Below are 18,362 nucleotides of genomic sequence, written 5' to 3' on the forward strand. Positions count from 1 at the left end.
GGAGCTGCTGATTCCTGAGCTTTGATACTGGATTAGCTTCAGTAGTTATTCCCATCACTGCTGTAGGAGCTACATTTAGTCACAGCTGATTGTCTCCTTTGACCAATCAGAAGACTACTGTTGTAAAAACAAGCAGACAAAGAACCAATGAGAGTGAAGAACAGGATAAAGAGCTTGTGTGATGGAGGCAAAGCAATAATCAGCAGACTGTAGCAGTTTCTATCTGGATGAAAGTAGAAGGAGCTCAGCGGAGCTCAGTCCCATATCTTTGTTTAGAAACAACATCAGTGATTTCCTGCTGCTCGAGATGATTCCAGCAGCTCTCATTACAGCAGCTGATGAGAGAAACAGCTGATGGCTCACAGCTCGTGCACTGTTGGATCTCCAGATGTTCACGTAGCTGAAGTCTGTGAAGAAACTGTGGTCCACGTAGTTCACACGGCCTCAGATTGGACCGAGCTCCCTGGATCACTGCAGCATCCTCAGCTGGTACATGGACGTCTCTGCTCCTCAGTCTTGGAGCCCCTGCAGGTCCGTCCACACCACCAGGGTCTTCTCACTCACCTTTCCTTTGTCCTCGTCCTTCATCGGCCGTGCTGTGTCTTTGTTCCTGCGGTGTTGTTCCCACGATGCAGCGCTGATGTTCCCTCCTTGAATGCACAACAAGTACGGTGCTGGTCTTTCTCGGGTGGAGCAGAGACAGATTGAAGTCTTTCAGGCTTTAGTGCCGACTTCCCTGACAGAGGCTGGACTCCATGGTCTGCACAGGAGGCTTCTACACTGTGTGGAGGTGACTCCTGGACTTGAAGACAGGCTGCAGGTACATGTGTGATGAAGAGGACCTACAGCAGTGTGATGGAGCTGCAGGTGTGAAGGAAGTCCTGCTGTCCTGTCCCACCCTCATCTTTGCTTCCTCTGTCTTCTCTGGACTTGTCCTCCTGTTTCAGAAACAGCACTGCTTCATGCCGAGGGTGGACGGGAGCGTTGGCTCTGATTCTTTTACCGTCCACCACAAGGAGACACTGATGCTGACCTCCTGATTCATCTGCATGTGTTCTGCTTCACACTGCTCACCTCCACCAAAGACTTCACAAACATCTTCTTTCTTTGAGTCCAGTTTGTCCCACAAACACTTCCAAATCTCCTCCTCTGAGATTCTGCAGCTTCTTGCAGTGTGACTCAGCTGACTTCTGACAGACCACAGACTGGCACAGCATCCACATGTGTCTCCTTTCAAACAGGCTCTTGATGTTTCCTCCCACATCATTCTGGCCTCTCAGTCTCCTTTGTTCTCCAGCTCTGTAGCTCCAGCTGGTGAAGCTTCAGTTTTCCATGTTGGTAACAGTAAACTACAGCCTCTGCTGTCAGCTGGGTAACTAAACAGAGCTGCAGCACGTCTCTGCGGTGGTGCTACATCCAGCCTGCAGACGGCCGTCTACATGTTGTAGTGGTTTACAGTCACCAGGGGGCGCTGTCCCAGCCATGCAGGCAGTGGGCTGCTCTGCTTGTGCTGTTGTTGGTGAAGCTGAAGTGAAAGCGAGAGTTAAAACACTGAACAGTGTCCACTGAGCTTCTCATGCTATTCTCATGCTCAAAGAAGTTTAACAGGACGGACGACTCGTCCATCAGGCGTCCAGCTGTCCGTGTCCAGAGTGTGACCGAGGCTTCATGCTAACACGCACACATGAAGCTAATACCACCACGAGCAGCTGCTCAGTGGATTTGGAGGACAAATGTCTGCAGCTTCTCACAGGCAGTATGCAGAATGTGGATCTCCACAAAGACTGTGGAGAGCTCGTCCCACACTCTAAATCCACACTTGTCTGCACAAAACTTCTCACACGTTCCCGTCACAAGTGTCTTCTAAGTGAAGCTACCAGGTTCAGGTCCAGCTTGTTTATCTGGAGCTGCAGGAGATGATCCATCCTCACAAAGCAACACAGACAGCAGATATGCAAACACACAACGCAACCAAAGGATTCTCTCTGCATGTCTGTGGCTGATGCTGCTGGAACGAAGCTGTTTGAAACCTTGTTGTTCTGCACTTTGGGACCAGAAGAGGAAACTGAAGCTCTGTGCAGAGGGTCCAATGGAAGCAGCCAAGCGCTGTAAGTGTCTGCTGTACAGGGATGCTGGTTCAGCTGTGGCTCAGTTTCACAGTGTGACTCAATAAAAGCAGCAGGAAATCAAAGCTTGATGCTTTCATCAGTGTGGAAATAAGAAAGTTTCCTGTGACAGACGCTGGAGCTCTTTCACTCTCAGCTTCACAGTTTCAGCTTCAAACTTCTTCCAACATGTTTCTAACACGGCCACATTCCACCTTAATGGAGCTGATATCTTGTGCATCAGCACATTTTCTAAAGGCAGCGATCACATCTTTAGTTTTGGATGTTTAACTGCAGATTGTTTATGTGTTTATAGCACATTAATTACAGCAGCAGCGTTGACCACAGTGCTGTACAAGAATCCAAGATAACTATTAAAATAACTCCTAATATTAATATCACACATCAAATATCAAATAACTCTCATGCTGTATTAAAAGCCAGTGAATACAAATGTGTTTTAAGAGCAGATTTACAGAGACTGACAGCAGGAGCTGGGGCTGTTCGATAGAACGATGTATATATGATGACCATATGAAAACGTCTATCGTTTCATATCACGCTCTTTGTTTCCTGCTTATGTGTTTGTGTTTTCCAGATAAACCTTTCAAAATAAATCTGAAGATCCTGTTGAGAGTTTTCAAAATAAACACAATACATTACTGCGGTCGCTCGTTTATCGAGTTACATTCTAAAAATAAGTCTCAGAATGAAGTAGCAGCTTTATGTTTTACAAGTATTATAGAAGTTTTAAGGCAGTTAAACCCTCACTGCACACTTTCTACACTTTTCTCAGACAGGCATGAACATTTTCACACTTTTCTCTCTTGTTTAAACAAAGTTCAAACCTTCATAGAAAAATAAGTTCATTATTAAAGAGTGAAAGCAAAGTGTTTCTGAAATGTGTCAAATCAGCCTTTGCTGGCATTAAATGAGCTTCTGTGTGAGGAGCACTCGTCCATGGCCTGGGCTCCTCGCTGTCAGGTAAAGTTTCATAAAGCTTTTGAGTTTTTCTGCAGATAATGTTGGTGTCCAGCACGATGTTCTTTTTCCTGCGGTCACTGAGCCACAAAGCCAAAGCTGACTCCATCCTTACGATGTTCTTGTTGTGGACAGTTACAACCTTTTTGCCTCCTTGTTGAAACTATGATGGTCAGCATCTTCCTCTGCCTTTGGCTGCTACCACAGGTGCAAAACGTCTCGTCATCATTGTTGTTTGTTGGGGACAAAACGTGCAAACATACAGTGCAGCACTGCAGAGTCACACTGCTGTAAATTTGAACACATTCTGTACTGTACAGGAGACACGGCACGAGATTGGCTGACAATGGTCTACAGCCAATCAGGACGCAGAACACAACGCGCTGTAAAAAACAAAAGCATGCAAAATTGCACAAAAAAGATCAGCGAAACAGCGAGGCCGCCAAAGGTGAACTGTGTTACAGCGAGGGACCAGCGTATATGTGGTTGTTGGGACGATAAATGTCTTTGAGCTTGTGTCAGAAGACGAGCTGCAGCTTTCTGGACCAGCTGCAGTCTTGCCAGGCAGGTCCCACTAACTCCAACATATAAGGAGTTACAATAATCCAGCTGGGACGTCATGAAAGCGTGGATCGCCCGTTCAAGGTTTTTAAAAGATAGAAATGATCTCACCTTAGATAAAAGCCTCAGTTTGAAGAAAGACCGCTGTACAACTGAGCTCAGCTGTTTTTCAAATTGCCGTCAAATATAAGCCCCAAATGTAATAATGCGATTTAATAAAAGAGCTGAACCAGTCTAATAGAGCGCCCTTGATGCCGCCATGCTCCAATGGTGAGGTCAAGATGCTGTGGTCAAGGCAGCGGTCAGATCCAAAAGCACAGCGGAGTCTCCTGATCAGTGGCTGATAAAAGATCATTAAGAACTTTCCAAAGTGCAGTTTCAGTGCTGTGAAGAGCTTTAAAACCAGACTGAAACCTTTACAACAGATTGCAGCTGAACAAATATAATCTTTTACAAAATCTTCGACAGGAAGGGAAGCTTTGAAATAGGCCTGAAATTTGAGCGGACAGAGGATCCAGATCAGGTTTTTAGTACAGGCTGTACAACAGCATGTTTCAAACAGGCTGTACAACACCTGAACTAAGACTGCTGTTAAAAATCGCTAAGATGTCGGAACCAACAACCTTTAAAATCTTTTTAAACACGTGTTGGAACAACATCATTTGGACAAGATGATGTCTTTATAGCATCACATCGTTCCTCCACCTGATCAAACCACACAGGCTCAAACTGATCAAAAACAGCTGAGCAGGTGAATATTTTAGCCCCGGTGCGATCTCGGGCGAGAGTATCGATGATGGCCAAAGGGCAGCGTCCAGCTCTACGGCCGCTGAAGAGCAGACTCAACAGACGCGCGTGATGTGGATCCTACTGCTCTAAAACTGGAGCTTCTTCAATCCATTAAAGAGGACATTAGTACGCTGTTAAAAGAAGAAGTCAGAAATGCATTGAAAGAAGATTTTGACAATATAAGGGCTGACGTGCAAGGACTGAGAAATGAGATCGCTAACAGCATGGCGGCGACGTGCGGCGAAGTTGATGGAGTAAAGGTTACAGTGAAAGAAGCTGAGGATGGGCTGTCAATGTGGAGCGATGAGGTGACCACCCTGCAGTCTACAGCAGAGAGTATGAAGGAGGAGCTGTCTGACCTGAAGGATAAATGTGATGAAGGCAGGAAGCGGGGAGCTAACATCCACATCATAGGGATCCCAGAGGGCCTGGACTCGAGCTCCTCCACGGCCGTATCCGTGCTACTACGTGAAGTGCTGGGTATGGATAAAGACGTTATTGTCGACCGCTCACACAGGAGCCCTATCCTGAGAAAGCCAGCTGGTAACCCGCACGCAGTCATAGCCAGTGTTGGTCAAGTTACTTGAAAAAAGTAATCAGTAACTAATTACTGATTACTTCCCCAAAAAAGTAATCCCGTTACTTTACTGATTACTTATTTTCAAAAGTAATTAGTTACTTAGTTACTTTTTAAAAACACGATTTACAACCTGAGTAGGTGATAAAGTGATAGATCTTTCAGCCCAATTCTACTTTTTCTGCATAATCCATCATACAAAATGTAATCAAATGGAAAAGTCTCTTTTTTAACTTGTTTTATCAGTTTTAATCTTTTAACTTTATGCATCAAGCAAAAATGTAATTATATGCAACATTCTCTGACTTGAATAAATTAGTTTAACATTTAAACCTATTTTCTACACATTCCAGCACATAAAATAAAATATTTTTTGTGTTTACACTCACTCTTTCAAATAGATGCAAGTAAAACACAGCAGAAAATAAATAAAGTCAAAGACTAGGGGTCCTGTTGCTCTATTTTCACCTGTAAAGCAGGACTAGGGTAGGCGGAGGTTTACCCTGGTGCAGGTGTGCCGCGGTCAGCTCTGTGATTTTCCCATCACGTCGTTGCGCACTCGGTGCTTACTTGGAAGTTTAGGGGTTTTTTTCGCTGTAAAAAGTTTTCTTCCCACGCACGATGGACGCTAATGTTTTTGTCACTTTTTATGGAATCAAACTCAAAGGAAGGTCAGTACTTCCACGCTTTAAACGCTGCACGCTCATACTCTCTCCCACAATCGATTTATGATCCATTGTTGATCTGCACACAGCTGTTGTCACCAACGGCGCACTCGCTTACGTCACTGTCATGAGGCATTCTCGCAAAAAAATCACGGTTTTAGTAACGCAGTAACGCAGCGTTCCTACGGGAAGGTAACGGTAATCTAATTACCGATTTCGCAATAGTAATCGCTTACTTTACTCGTTACTTGAAAAAAGTAATCAGATTACAGTAACGCGTTACTGCCCATCTCTGGTCATAGCCGAGCGTCACTACTACCAGGATTGTGTGGCTACGCCGTGCCAGGGCCCAAGCCCCGCTTGAGTTTAACGGACAACCTATTGCAATATTACGACTGGGCGATATGACCCAAAGTTCATATCTCGATATTCTTTAGCTGGATGGCGATATACGATATATATCTCGATATTTTTAAAGCCAGAAAGTACGAACAAAAAGAGAGTTCTTAGTCAAAGCTGTGTCCCAAATCTCACACAGGCACATTTATTAACATACAGCGTAGATGTACATGAAACAATTACTCAGAAATAAATGATCAGCATTTATTAAATAATAATGCTCCATAAATAAAAGAAAACAATGTTGTTTTTGTGCATAACAAAAAGCTCACAATCGTGCAGTCAAAATGTAAACAGACGCTGAGCATAATAACAAGCAGCTGCTCTGTTCCCAGGTTCTACTGCGTGACTGACAGCCTGGAGTTTGAAACCCTCTTTGTAACCGTGTCTCTTACAGGTGCCATTTATGGTCCTTATACACACTCAATACAGTAATATTACGTTGAAGCAGAGTACGTATCACTCCGCGAGGCTCCTCGTAGCTGTAATGCTCCAACAATCCATCAAGCGGTGCGGCCTCGTAGCTGAGCAAAGTCGTACCAAAACATCTTTTGAAAGGTTTCTGAGCGCCGTGTAGCACATAAAATCGGTTCGAGGTCAGTAAGCACAACCAGAATTCATCCATAAGGCGCACTGTCGATTTATGAGAAAATTACAGGATTTTAAGTGCAGAAAATATAGTTTATGGTTTTCCTTTGATCTTAGCAAATATCTACGCCTCTAATTGGGACGATCACAGATTTTTCACTAATGTCTTTGCGCGGCTCCCCAATATGTCATCACACAATATCATCTTTGAGGGAGACCTAAACTGCTCATTATCTGCTATGGACCACAGTTCACACAAAAGTACACTTAGTCCAAACTCAGCATGCGTCATTCAGAGCTTTCTTGATAATTATGGGCTGGCTGATGTATGGAGATTTCATAATCCTGCTTCACGTCAATACTCTTTTTTTCTAATGTCCATAAAACATATATTTGTATAGAAAAACGTCTCCCTTTAGTTACAGAATGTGATTATAAGACTCTGGTGATTTCTCCTCTTGTTTTTTCAATGTGTATTCCTGATGCCTGCTCCAACTATCAGCCATGGAGATTCAACTCAGTGTTGTTAGCAGATGAAGAGTTTGTCAGTTACAAAAGGTCTCAAAGAGATTTTTTTTCTATCAATCAGACCCCAGAGATGTCATCATCAGTCATTTGGGAATCTCTAAAAGCATCTGAGAGGCCAAATAATTTCATTTTGTGCCAAACAAAGTGCAACACTGAAAGAACATCATCCATAAATATTGAGTAAGAACTGGACTCTCATACAGCGAGACTCGAATGCCTTTAAACATCAGCTTATCCTGCTGATCCAAGTCCAACACTGAGTTTGTAAAAACATGTTTGTCTATCATTTTGTTTGGTTTCTGAGGAAAAAGATTCAATAACTTGCTGCTAATACACAACATTTCATCATATTTCCTCATAACCCTCTTTTGTCTGACCATTTGATCCCATTTGAATTTGCAATAAAGGATCCACAGAGTTTGGTGACAATAATGACAGTAGATGTTTGTGTGAAAGTGCTGGAAGCAAATGAGTGTGTGATGTTCTTTCAGTGTTGCACTTTGTAGACGCTCCCTGAGCACTGGTCTCACAGCCAGCTGCACATAGAGACCAGTGTTGTTAGTCCAGGTCAGAAGATGACTTGTTGGAATGAAAATGAGCTTGTAGTTTGTCTGCTTTAATAATGTGACTGGAAAAAGGTGTTGGACTTCAAATATGTCCATTTCTGTCACACTTCACCTTTAAAAGTGAAGCCATGTGGTTCCTGGAAGGAAAAACACGACTTTTTCAAGTCTTTGTCCTGTTTTTATGAGAAATGTACGACTTTAATGTGAAACATTCAGAGTTTTTTCTCTTGTTGTGTTTGTTTGAAGCTGCTTCCTGTTGGCTTCAGCTGTTTGGAGTTTCCATTTTCTAAACTTCTACATTCTGAACCTTCTTCAGCTCTGAACAGATGATGAAACACTGAATGATTTCAAGCACTTTGTCTAATAAACTTACATCTTTCATTCTTTATACAGATTGGAGCGCTGTGGTTTGTCAGAGATCAGCTGTGATTATCTGGCAGCAGCACTGAAGTCCAACCCCTCCCATCTGAGAGAGCTGGACCTGAGCAGGAACTACAAGCTGCAGGATCCAGGAGTGAAGCATCTGTGTGGTTTCCTGGAGAGTCCAGGATGTAAACTTGAAACTCTGAGGTCAGTCAGCATGTTTTAGTTGTGCTGAGATGAATATGATGTGAAAGTTGTGCTGACACTAAACTGCAGACATCAGGCTGATATTATACTGATCCACACTGAGGATCTTCATGGTAAAGTCTGTTTTCTTCTTCTCTGGTTTAGTCCATTGACTGCAGCAGAACAATGTTCACATTTCAAACAGTGATACTCAACGTATGGCCCGCGGCCCACACGCGGCCTGCCCACCTTTCCTGATTCAGAGAGAGGGGACCCTGATTAACTGTGTAGCTTCTTCCTCACAGTTCTAAGTATCAGACACAACAATGAATAATCCACAGCTGACTATCTTTAGCAGGTCAAAGGTCACGGCACACAGCAGACAGTCAGAAATATTCTAACTCTGATCATTTATCAGTTGTGACACTGTGAGACTTGATCAGAGGTGTGATCATCACAGCAGAGGCCTTTGTGTCAAAGTCACTGAGGATCAAACAGAAACACATGAAGCAGATTTTCCTCTTCTGGCTTTTTATAGCAGATAACCTTCAAAATATTCTGCAGTCGATCAAAAACTGAAGCAAACCATGAAGCAACATGTGAACATGAGCTGATGCTGCTGAAGTGAAGCAAAGTTACAGAGGTTTGATTACAGACACAGCTGAGAGTTTGTAATCTGTCATCATTTTAAAAAGTTTCCATGGAACAGCAGAAATGAGGCTTTACTGTCAGAGGCCGACAGCACTGAACACAACAGCAGACTGGTGGCTAATAAACAGTGAATGATGCAGAAACAGATGTTTGAAGCTGTTCTTGGAGTACACTGAGAGAGAGAGAGCTGTGCAGGCAGGAACAGCCAAAGTCAGAGAGAATTCATGAGCATATTGATCAAACGTGAAGCAGAGTTTGGATCTTCTTTTGCTGCTGCTTCACTCAGTTTTGGTTGGAGACAGATGAAACCTGCAGCTTCAGGATCTGTGAGCTGTCCACTTTCAGCCCCGACGGCGTGTCCGTGTACGTGCCGTGGAGTGAACGATCCACGCTCTGTGTTTCCATCTTTGTGTGTTTAGCTGCTCTCATTTACTGTTTTATCTGTTTGCTGCTTGTTGAAATAGTTTGTGAGCTTTAACCTGAGATTCTGGCAAAATACATTTATATTAAACATCGATTCAGGATTGAATGAATCAACATCGTTTTATTCAAATTAAAACCATTTAAATGGGAACATGAATTTTTTACAGCCGCCTCTAATGCTGGGTAATGTCAGCTGGTCCATGTGCAGCTGGCTGTGAGGCTCAGGGAGCGTCTACAAAGTGCAACACTGAAAGAACATCATCCATAAATATTGAGTAAGAACTGGACTCTCATACAGCGAGACTCAAATGCCTTTAAACATCAGCTTATCCTGCTGATCCAAGTCCAACACTGAGTTTGTAAAAACATGTTTGTCAATCATTTTGTTTGGTTTCTGAGGAAAATGATTCAATAAGTTGCTGCTAATACACAACATTTCATCATATTTCCTCATAACCCTCTTTTGTCTGACCATTTGATCCCATTTGAATTTGCAATAAAGGATCCACAGAGTTTGGTGACAATAATGACAGTAGATGTTTGTGTGAAAGTGCTGGAAGCAAATGAGTGTGTGATGTTCTTTCAGTGTTGCACTTTGTAGACGCTCCCTGAGCACTGGTCTCACAGCCAGCTGCACATAGAGACCAGTGTTGTTAGTCCAGGTCAGAAGATGACTTGTTGGAATGAAAATGAGCTTGTAGTTTGTCTGCTTTAATAATGTGACTGGAAAAAGGTGTTGGACTTCAAATATGTCCATTTCTGTCACACTTCACCTTTAAAAGTGAAGCCATGTGGTTCCTGGAAGGAAAAACACGACTTTTTCAAGTCTTTGTCCTGTTTTTATGAGACATGTACGACTTTAATGTGAAACATTCAGAGTTTTTTCTCTTGTTGTGTTTGTTTGAAGCTGCTTCCTGTTGGCTTCAGCTGTTTGGAGTTTCCATTTTCTAAACTTCTACATTCTGAACCTTCTTCAGCTCTGAACAGATGATGAAACACTGAATGATTTCAAGCACTTTGTCTAATAAACTTACATTTTTCATTCTTTATACAGATTGATGGGCTGTGGTTTGTCAGAGATCAGCTGTGATTATCTGGCAGCAGCAGTGAAGTCCAACCCCTCCCATCTGAGAGAGCTGGACCTGAGCTCCAACAACAAGCTGCAGGATCCAGGAGTGAAGCATCTGTGTGGTTTCCTGGAGAGTCCAGGATGTAAACTTGAAACTCTGAGGTCAGTCAGCATGTTTTAGTTGTGCTGAGATGAATATGATGTGAAAGTTGTGCTGACACTAAACTGCAGACATCAGGCTGATATTATACTGATCCACACTGAGGATCTTCATGGTAAAGTCTGTTTTCTTCTTCTCTGGTTTAGTCCATTGACTGCAGCAGAACAATGTTCACATTTCAAACCTTCAAAGAAGAAGAAAAATCCTCCACTGGAAAATTCACTGTGAAACTCTCAAACTCTTCATTGCACCTTAAAGTCTGTGTGACACTGAAATCCAAAGCAAAATGTGCGTTTGCTTTACAGACAGCAGTCCAACACAAACATACACACATCATCCAAAACACAGTCCAACATCCAAATCTCCTCCACTGCCAGCATGAATGATGGGAAAGAGAAGGAGGAACACTCTGACATTCAGGCTTAGAATGAGTTTCATCAAGCAGACTGTGAAGATCAAAGCTGCATTAGAAAGCTTACATGAATGAATGAGTGGACAGAAGTGGACAGAGATCATCTGAAGCACTTCAAAGGCTTTAAATCAGCACATTTCTCTTTATTCTTTATCAACTCTGTTAGTTTCTCTCAGTTTTCTGTGGAATGAAGCTAACAGCAGGCTAATAAGATGCTGACCAATAGGTTTCTATTAAAGGTTGTAATTTGTATATGAAAAAGTGCTTTGGCTCAGCAGGGATCAGCTTACAGGTAGAATACAGCTGCTGGATGGGATTAGCATGTCATAGCTATCTACCAAACTGCTAACTGGGGGATTTCAGGCCATCTATGGATCATTTTTGCTAACTGTTTATTCAGCTTAGGCTCACAGGGCTGCAGCCTGTGCCCTAGCTGTCATAGGGCAAGAGGCGTGGTCCACCTGCACAGGTGAGCAGTCCATCACAGGGCCAACAGAGAGCGACAGAGAAGCACTCCCTCACATCCACACCTACAGCCAATGTAGAAGCACCAATGAACCTAAGCAGCATTTCATTGGACTGTGGGAGAACATCCAACCTCCACAGAAAGGCCCAGCTGACCAACAAGCTTCAACCTACAACCTTCTTGCTCTAAGGCACTAGTGCTAACCACTTTTGCCCATTTCAGCCCAAATCCTGCATCTTCCTGTTTCTGACTCCAGGCCAGCTCCACTAACACTTTCTCATCAGACACTGCCACCTAGTGGAGGAAGTCTTAGTTCCATTTGAAGCTTCAGATTACAGTTAGTTCCTTTACAAAGAGGTGGAGGTGGTGGGGCCACAGCACCATCATCACTGAGTGCCATAGGACACTTAACCTTTGTTTCCATATGCTGGGAACTTCCTGTTGTTCCAAGGAGGACTGGAAAATGTGTGAAAATCTCCCAGTCAGTTCCTCACAGCACACTTCAATCATTTCCCTCCCACAGCATCAGGACCAGGGCTTTTTCTCTCTTTGGTCCCACTAAGAGATTTCCACACAAACACCTCATCAGTGGGACTCTCAGAGCTACCAGCCCTTTGCTACAATCACAAAGCTCTTCATTGAAATCAATGATATCAAAGCTGGAATCAAATGAGTCCAAGTCTTCTGCTGATTCAGCATCACATTCATCTTTGCTCCTTGTTCTGCATCCCCACCATGGACTTCATTCCTTTCCAAGCCAGCCTTGAGTGTCCTTTATTCAGCTCATCCTCTGCTTTACTTTTACACCTGATTTTAGCTGCTTTATCTCTCTTTCAACAGGTTTCTGTGCCTCAATCTTTTTCTTCTCTCCCTCATAACAAGACAGCTTCTTCTGCCTGAGAACATGTTGGAGTGATTTACTAATCCAGGGCTGCTTATTGGGGAAAATACTTCCTGTTTGCAAAGTAATCCCCATTTTTCCCAGAAAGAAATGTCAGTAGAAATCGATGATCTAAGTGAGAACATGAGCCTTTAAAAAGTCCCAGTGGGTGCAGTCAAAGCAGTCCCTCAGTCCCAGTATAGAGTCTTTGGTCCAGACTGGAACAACTGTGTGCCCAGTTTGAGCTCTCTTCAGTGCTGTGACCTGACAGACCCAGAGGGGCCATCACATCACATTTAGAAGCTCCCCTGATGGAGCCACAACACATGTCCAATACTTAGTCTGTCTTGTTGGACCAACTGGAAGAAATGATTCAAGGACTTAGTCACAGAACAGAGATTCAAATCTCCAAAATCCAACTGGCTGCATCAGGACATATAGTCTGAAACTCTGCACAGTTTCCTGTTTGAAGCTGCTTCCTGTTGGCTTCAGCTGTTTGGAGTTTCCATTTTCTAAACTTCTACATTCTGAACCTTCTTCAGCTCTGAACAGATGATGAAACACTGAATGATTTCAAGCACTTTGTCTAATAAACTTACATTTTTCATTCTTTATACAGCTTGATCGACTGTGGTTTGTCAGAGATCAGCTGTGATTATCTGGCAGCAGCAGTGAAGTCCAACCCCTCCCATCTGAGAGAGCTGAACCTGTGGGGAAACAACCTGAAGGATCCAGGAGTGAAGCATCTGTGTGGTTTCCTGGAGAGTCCAGGATGTAAACTTGAAACTCTGAGGTCAGTCAGCATGTTTTAGTTGTGCTGAGATGAATATGATGTGAAAGTTGTGCTGACACTAAACTGCAGACATCAGGCTGATATTATACTGATCCACACTGAGGATCTTCATGGTAAAGTCTGTTTTCTTCTTCTCTGGTTTAGTCCATTGACTGCAGCAGAACAATGTTCACATTTCAAACCTTCAAAGAAGAAGAAAAATCCTCCAGTGGAAAATTCACTGTGAAACTCTCAAACTCTTCATTGCACCTTAAAGTCTGTCTGACACTGAAATCCAAAGCAAAATGTGCGTTTGCTTTACAGACAGCAGTCCAACACAAACATACACACATCATCCAAAACACAGTCCAACATCCAAATCTCCTCCACTGCCAGCATGAATGATGGGAAAGAGAAGGAGGAACACTCTGACATTCAGGGTTAGAATGAGTTTCATCAAGCAGACTGTGAAGATCAAAGCTGCATTAGAAAGCTTACATGAATGAATGAGTGGACAGAAGTGGACAGAGATCATCTGAAGCACTTCAAAGGCTTTAAATCAGCACATTTCTCTTTATTCTTTATCAACTCTGTTAGTTTCTCTCAGTTTTCTGTGGAATGAAGCTAACAGCAGGCTAATAAGATGCTGACCAATAGGTTTCTATTAAAGGTTGTAATTTGCATATGAAAAAGTGCTTTGGCTCAGCAGGGATCAGCTTACAGGTAGAATACAGCTGCTGGATGGGATTAGCATGTCATAGCTATCTACCAAACTGCTAACTGGGGGATTTCAGGCCATCTATGGATCATTTTTGCTAACTGTTTATTCAGCTTAGGCTCACAGGGCTGCAGCCTGTGCCCTAGCTGTCATAGGGCAAGAGGCGTGGTCCACCTGCACAGGTGAGCAGTCCATCACAGGGCCAACAGAGAGCGACAGAGAAGCACTCCCTCACATCCACACCTACAGCCAATGTAGAAGCACCAATGAACCTAAGCAGCATTTCATTGGACTGTGGGAGAACATCCAACCTCCACAGAAAGGCCCAGCTGACCAACAAGCTTCAACCTACAACCTTCTTGCTCTAAGGCACTAGTGCTAACCACTTTTGCCCATTTCAGCCCAAATCCTGCATCTTCCTGTTTCTGACTCCAGGCCAGCTCCACTAACACTTTCTCATCAGACACTGCCACCTAGTGGAGGAAGTCTTAGTTCCATTTGAAGCTTCAGATTACAGTTAGTTCCTTTACAAAGAGGTGGAGGTGGTGGGGCCACAGCACCATCATCACTGAGTGCCATAGGACACTTAACCTTTGTTTCCATATGCTGGGAACTTCCTGTTGTTCCAAGGAGGACTGGAAAATGTGTGAAAATCTCCCAGTCAGTTCCTCACAGCACACTTCAATCATTTCCCTCCCACAGCATCAGGACCAGGGCTTTTTCTCTCTTTGGTCCCACTAAGAGATTTCCACACAAACACCTCATCAGTGGGACTCTCAGAGCTACCAGCCCTTTGCTACAATCACAAAGCTCTTCATTGAAATCAATGATATCAAAGCTGGAATCAAATGAGTCCAAGTCTTCTGCTGATTCAGCATCACATTCATCTTTGCTCCTTGTTCTGCATCCCCACCATGGACTTCATTCCTTTCCAAGCCAGCCTTGAGTGTCCTTTATTCAGCTCATCCTCTGCTTTACTTTTACACCTGATTTTAGCTGCTTTATCTCTCTTTCAACAGGTTTCTGTGCCTCAATCTTTTTCTTCTCTCCCTCATAACAAGACAGCTTCTTCTGCCTGAGAACATGTTGGAGTGATTTACTAATCCAGGGCTGCTTATTGGGGAAAATACTTCCTGTTTGCAAAGTAATCCCCATTTTTCCCAGAAAGAAATGTCAGTAGAAATCGATGATCTAAGTGAGAACATGAGCCTTTAAAAAGTCCCAGTGGGTGCAGTCAAAGCAGTCCCTCAGTCCCAGTATAGAGTCTTTGGTCCAGACTGGAACAACTGTGTGCCCAGTTTGAGCTCTCTTCAGTGCTGTGACCTGACAGACCCAGAGGGGCCATCACATCACATTTAGAAGCTCCCCTGATGGAGCCACAACACATGTCCAACACTTAGTCTGTCTTGTTGGACCAACTGGAAGAAATGATTCAAGGACTTAGTCACAGAACAGAGATTCAAATCTCCAAAATCCAACTGGCTGCATCAGGACATATAGTCTGAAACTCTGCACAGTTTCCTGTTTGAAGCTGCTTCCTGTTGGCTTCAGCTGTTTGGAGTTTCCATTTTCTAAACTTCTACATTCTGAACCTTCTTCAGCTCTGAACAGATGATGAAACACTGAATGATTTCAAGCACTTTGTCTAATAAACTTACATCTTTCATTCTTTATACAGATTGTGGGACTGTGGTTTGTCAGAGATCAGCTGTGATTATCTGGCAGCAGCACTGAAGTCCAACCCCTCCCATCTGAGAGAGCTGGAGCTGTACTACAACAACCTGAAGGATCCAGATGTGAAGCAGCTGTCTGATCTTAAGAAGAGTCCAGACTACAGACTGGAGACTCTGGTGTAAGTAGAGTGATGGAGTGAGTGGGTGGTGCTGTCAGCAGTGTTGTACTAAACACAGTCAGTATGAAACAAAGATCCAGTGTTTCCTGTAAAGCTGCAGCTTCTCAGTGAAGCTGTGAGAGGAGAACGGTGACAGGCTTCAGGATTGGACACAAACACTTCCTGTTTCTCACCTTTATGGTCACCATAGTAACGGCTGACACGCTCTGATCAAACACTGTCAACAGCCAATCAGCTCTCTGAACAAAGCAGCACGCAGACCAATGACTGCATTGATTTCCAAGTTTAAAGCAGTGAAGAACACAGTCTGTAGGTGAGGAAGAATTTAGTGAGAGCAGATGTTTGGATGGAATTCCTCCAGTTAACAGCTGGAACCGTCCATCTGGATTGTTGGGCTTGTTGTTGGGGTTCCTACAGAGCTCAGAGTGGACACACCAAGGTTCTTCTAATGAATGAAAGTCCAAACTCAAACTAGGAGGGAAAAACATTTTCAGCAACTTCAATAAAAATCCAAAGATTAGAAAAAGTGAAGCAACAATGAGTCCTAGTACAGTCCCAGCACTGACGTCCCTGCTGCTCTTTATACTGGATGTGCTGCATCACTGACTGACAGCTGATGAAGAGTCTCTGGAAACACTCGTTTATCTCCTCTGCTCTTCCTCCTTCTCTCTGCAGGTGGAGGCGATGATGGTAAACAGGACGGTGTGTGTGCTGAGAGAGGAGCAGCTGTGTCCTGATGATCCAGAGAGGTTGAAGCAGCAGCAGCTTGTGTGTAGAGACGCTCTGACTGGGCCATGTTACTGGGAGGTGGAGAGGAGAGCTTCATCCAGCAGTGACTGACAGAGGAATGAAGTGCAGATGACTGTCAGTGCTGCAGAGTGAACTGCTCTGAGAACAGCTCCACTGTCAGACACAATGTAGAGTCCAGCATCAGCCCTGTGTGTCCCTCTGGATCTGACAGAGGATCATCAGTGTATCTGGACTGCTCTGCTGCTGCTCTGTCCTTCTACAGTCTCTGCACAGTCTCTGTCTCACTCTGGAAAGATTTTACAACTTGTTGTAATTACAGAACGTTAATATAATATTCAAACATGTGATCTTCTCTTTATTTCTGAATCTTTACCAAATAAAGAAAAACCAAACTAACAAACAGAAGCTGTCGTGTCCTTTTTCACCACATCTGTGAATCTTTTCTGTGTTTTTCCTCTTTTCCTCCTTCCTGCAGCTCCATCTTCATCATTCTGTGTCCAGTATATGTGAACACGTCCAAAGCATCTGAGCCTCATGTTACCCGTTTGTGTGAGTTACGCCTGTCGTTGTGTTGTGGTGTATAAATAAGGGGCAGGCGACAGCGCTGGATCTCCGAGTTCTTTACTCTCAAATTCTGCAACATCTGCAATATCTAGAAATGCAAACCTGCGAGCTGTGTGTGTTGTGCGTCTGCTCGGCCACCTCTCCTCCGGCCGTGCTGGAAGCAGCTGTGCGTTTGACAGTTTTATCGACTCGACAATAATCGAACAAATTAAATGTTCAAAAATATCAACTTAAGCACTTCAAAGTCAACAAAAAGCTTAAAACAATGAAATAATATTTCACTGAAAAAACAACAGCTCATAAGAACGATACACAAAATAATACAGAAACAAACAAAAGTTATTAACCAGGATCCATGTTTTTGTCACAAACACTGAATCAGCTGATTCACTCTTTATGTTTCTGAGTTTGTTTTGTGATTATAGTTCTGGTTTCTGTTTCTGTGTCTTCACTGTGTCCCACGTCTCCTTACTTTGGACTCTGTGTTATATTTCCTGTTTTACTTTGACAGTCCTGTGTTACTGTTTCCTGTCTCGTGTGTGTAATTGGTCCCAGCTGTGTTTCCCTCCTGCCTCCCGTTCCCTGATTACTAAACTGCGTCCACGCCGCCGCCGCTCCTCTCCACAGCTGGATTCCAGGATTTCAGAGCATCCAGCTGTGGTGAGTGATGGAGACACTTTCTCTGCTCCCTCAGTAATCAGGACAGTTTATTGAACATCAGAGGACATAAAGGACTGTTTTTCACCTGCCCGTTCTGAACCTGGACATTAAAGACTGCTGGCTTCAAGGACATTAATCCCAGTGTCAGCCAGCCAATAACAGCCTGTGTTTTTCAGCTCTTTAGGAGTCAGAAATGAGAAAGACACAGACTGCTAACCTCTCCCTGCAGGAAATAAGCTCCGCCTCTTCCTTTCAACAAATTCCTTTAAGCTTCAGTATTAGACTGTGTAGGCTCAACAATAACAGTGCAGCCTGCTGATAGAGGTGAAGAGGGAGGTAATTTACCCCACACAAGGTGTTCCTGAAAGGGTTCCAGCGTAACACGCTGTCTCAACTTCACTGTGCCAATCTTATCAGGCACCGCCCCTCCTCGCCAACGCTCAACATTGGAAAGCATGGATAAAAACTGTCTACAGTCATCATTGGTGACATCACCTGAGATAGATACAAGCCTCCAATACTCATCCGTATTCTTCATTACATGAATCAACGACTTAATAGCGTTACTGCCAATAATCATGTCGTCACTTTGGCCTGGAATAACCAGCATGGGGATGAGCAGCTTGAAACCATAAAGAGTCACTTCCAAATCACAAACTGCTTTAGGTTGGAACTGG

At 43.6% G+C, this 18,362-nt stretch overlaps 1 protein-coding gene across 1 annotated transcript in view; it reads left to right on the forward strand.

Annotated features, from left to right (window-relative positions):
* Window positions 1-18,362, forward strand: part of LOC147302822 (ribonuclease inhibitor-like) — a gene marked incomplete at its 5' end in the record, with an annotated part of 440,111 nt that overhangs the window by 337,465 nt on the left and 84,284 nt on the right. The gene's annotated exons all lie outside the window — the stretch shown is intronic.

This window comes from Aulonocara sp. 'chitande type north' Nkhata Bay, linkage group LG23, assembly GCF_057382095.1.
Source record: "Aulonocara sp. 'chitande type north' Nkhata Bay isolate Kocher_YH1m ecotype deep benthic linkage group LG23, A_spYH_male_GT1.1, whole genome shotgun sequence".
Classification (NCBI taxonomy): domain Eukaryota; kingdom Metazoa; phylum Chordata; class Actinopteri; order Cichliformes; family Cichlidae; genus Aulonocara; species Aulonocara sp. 'chitande type north' Nkhata Bay.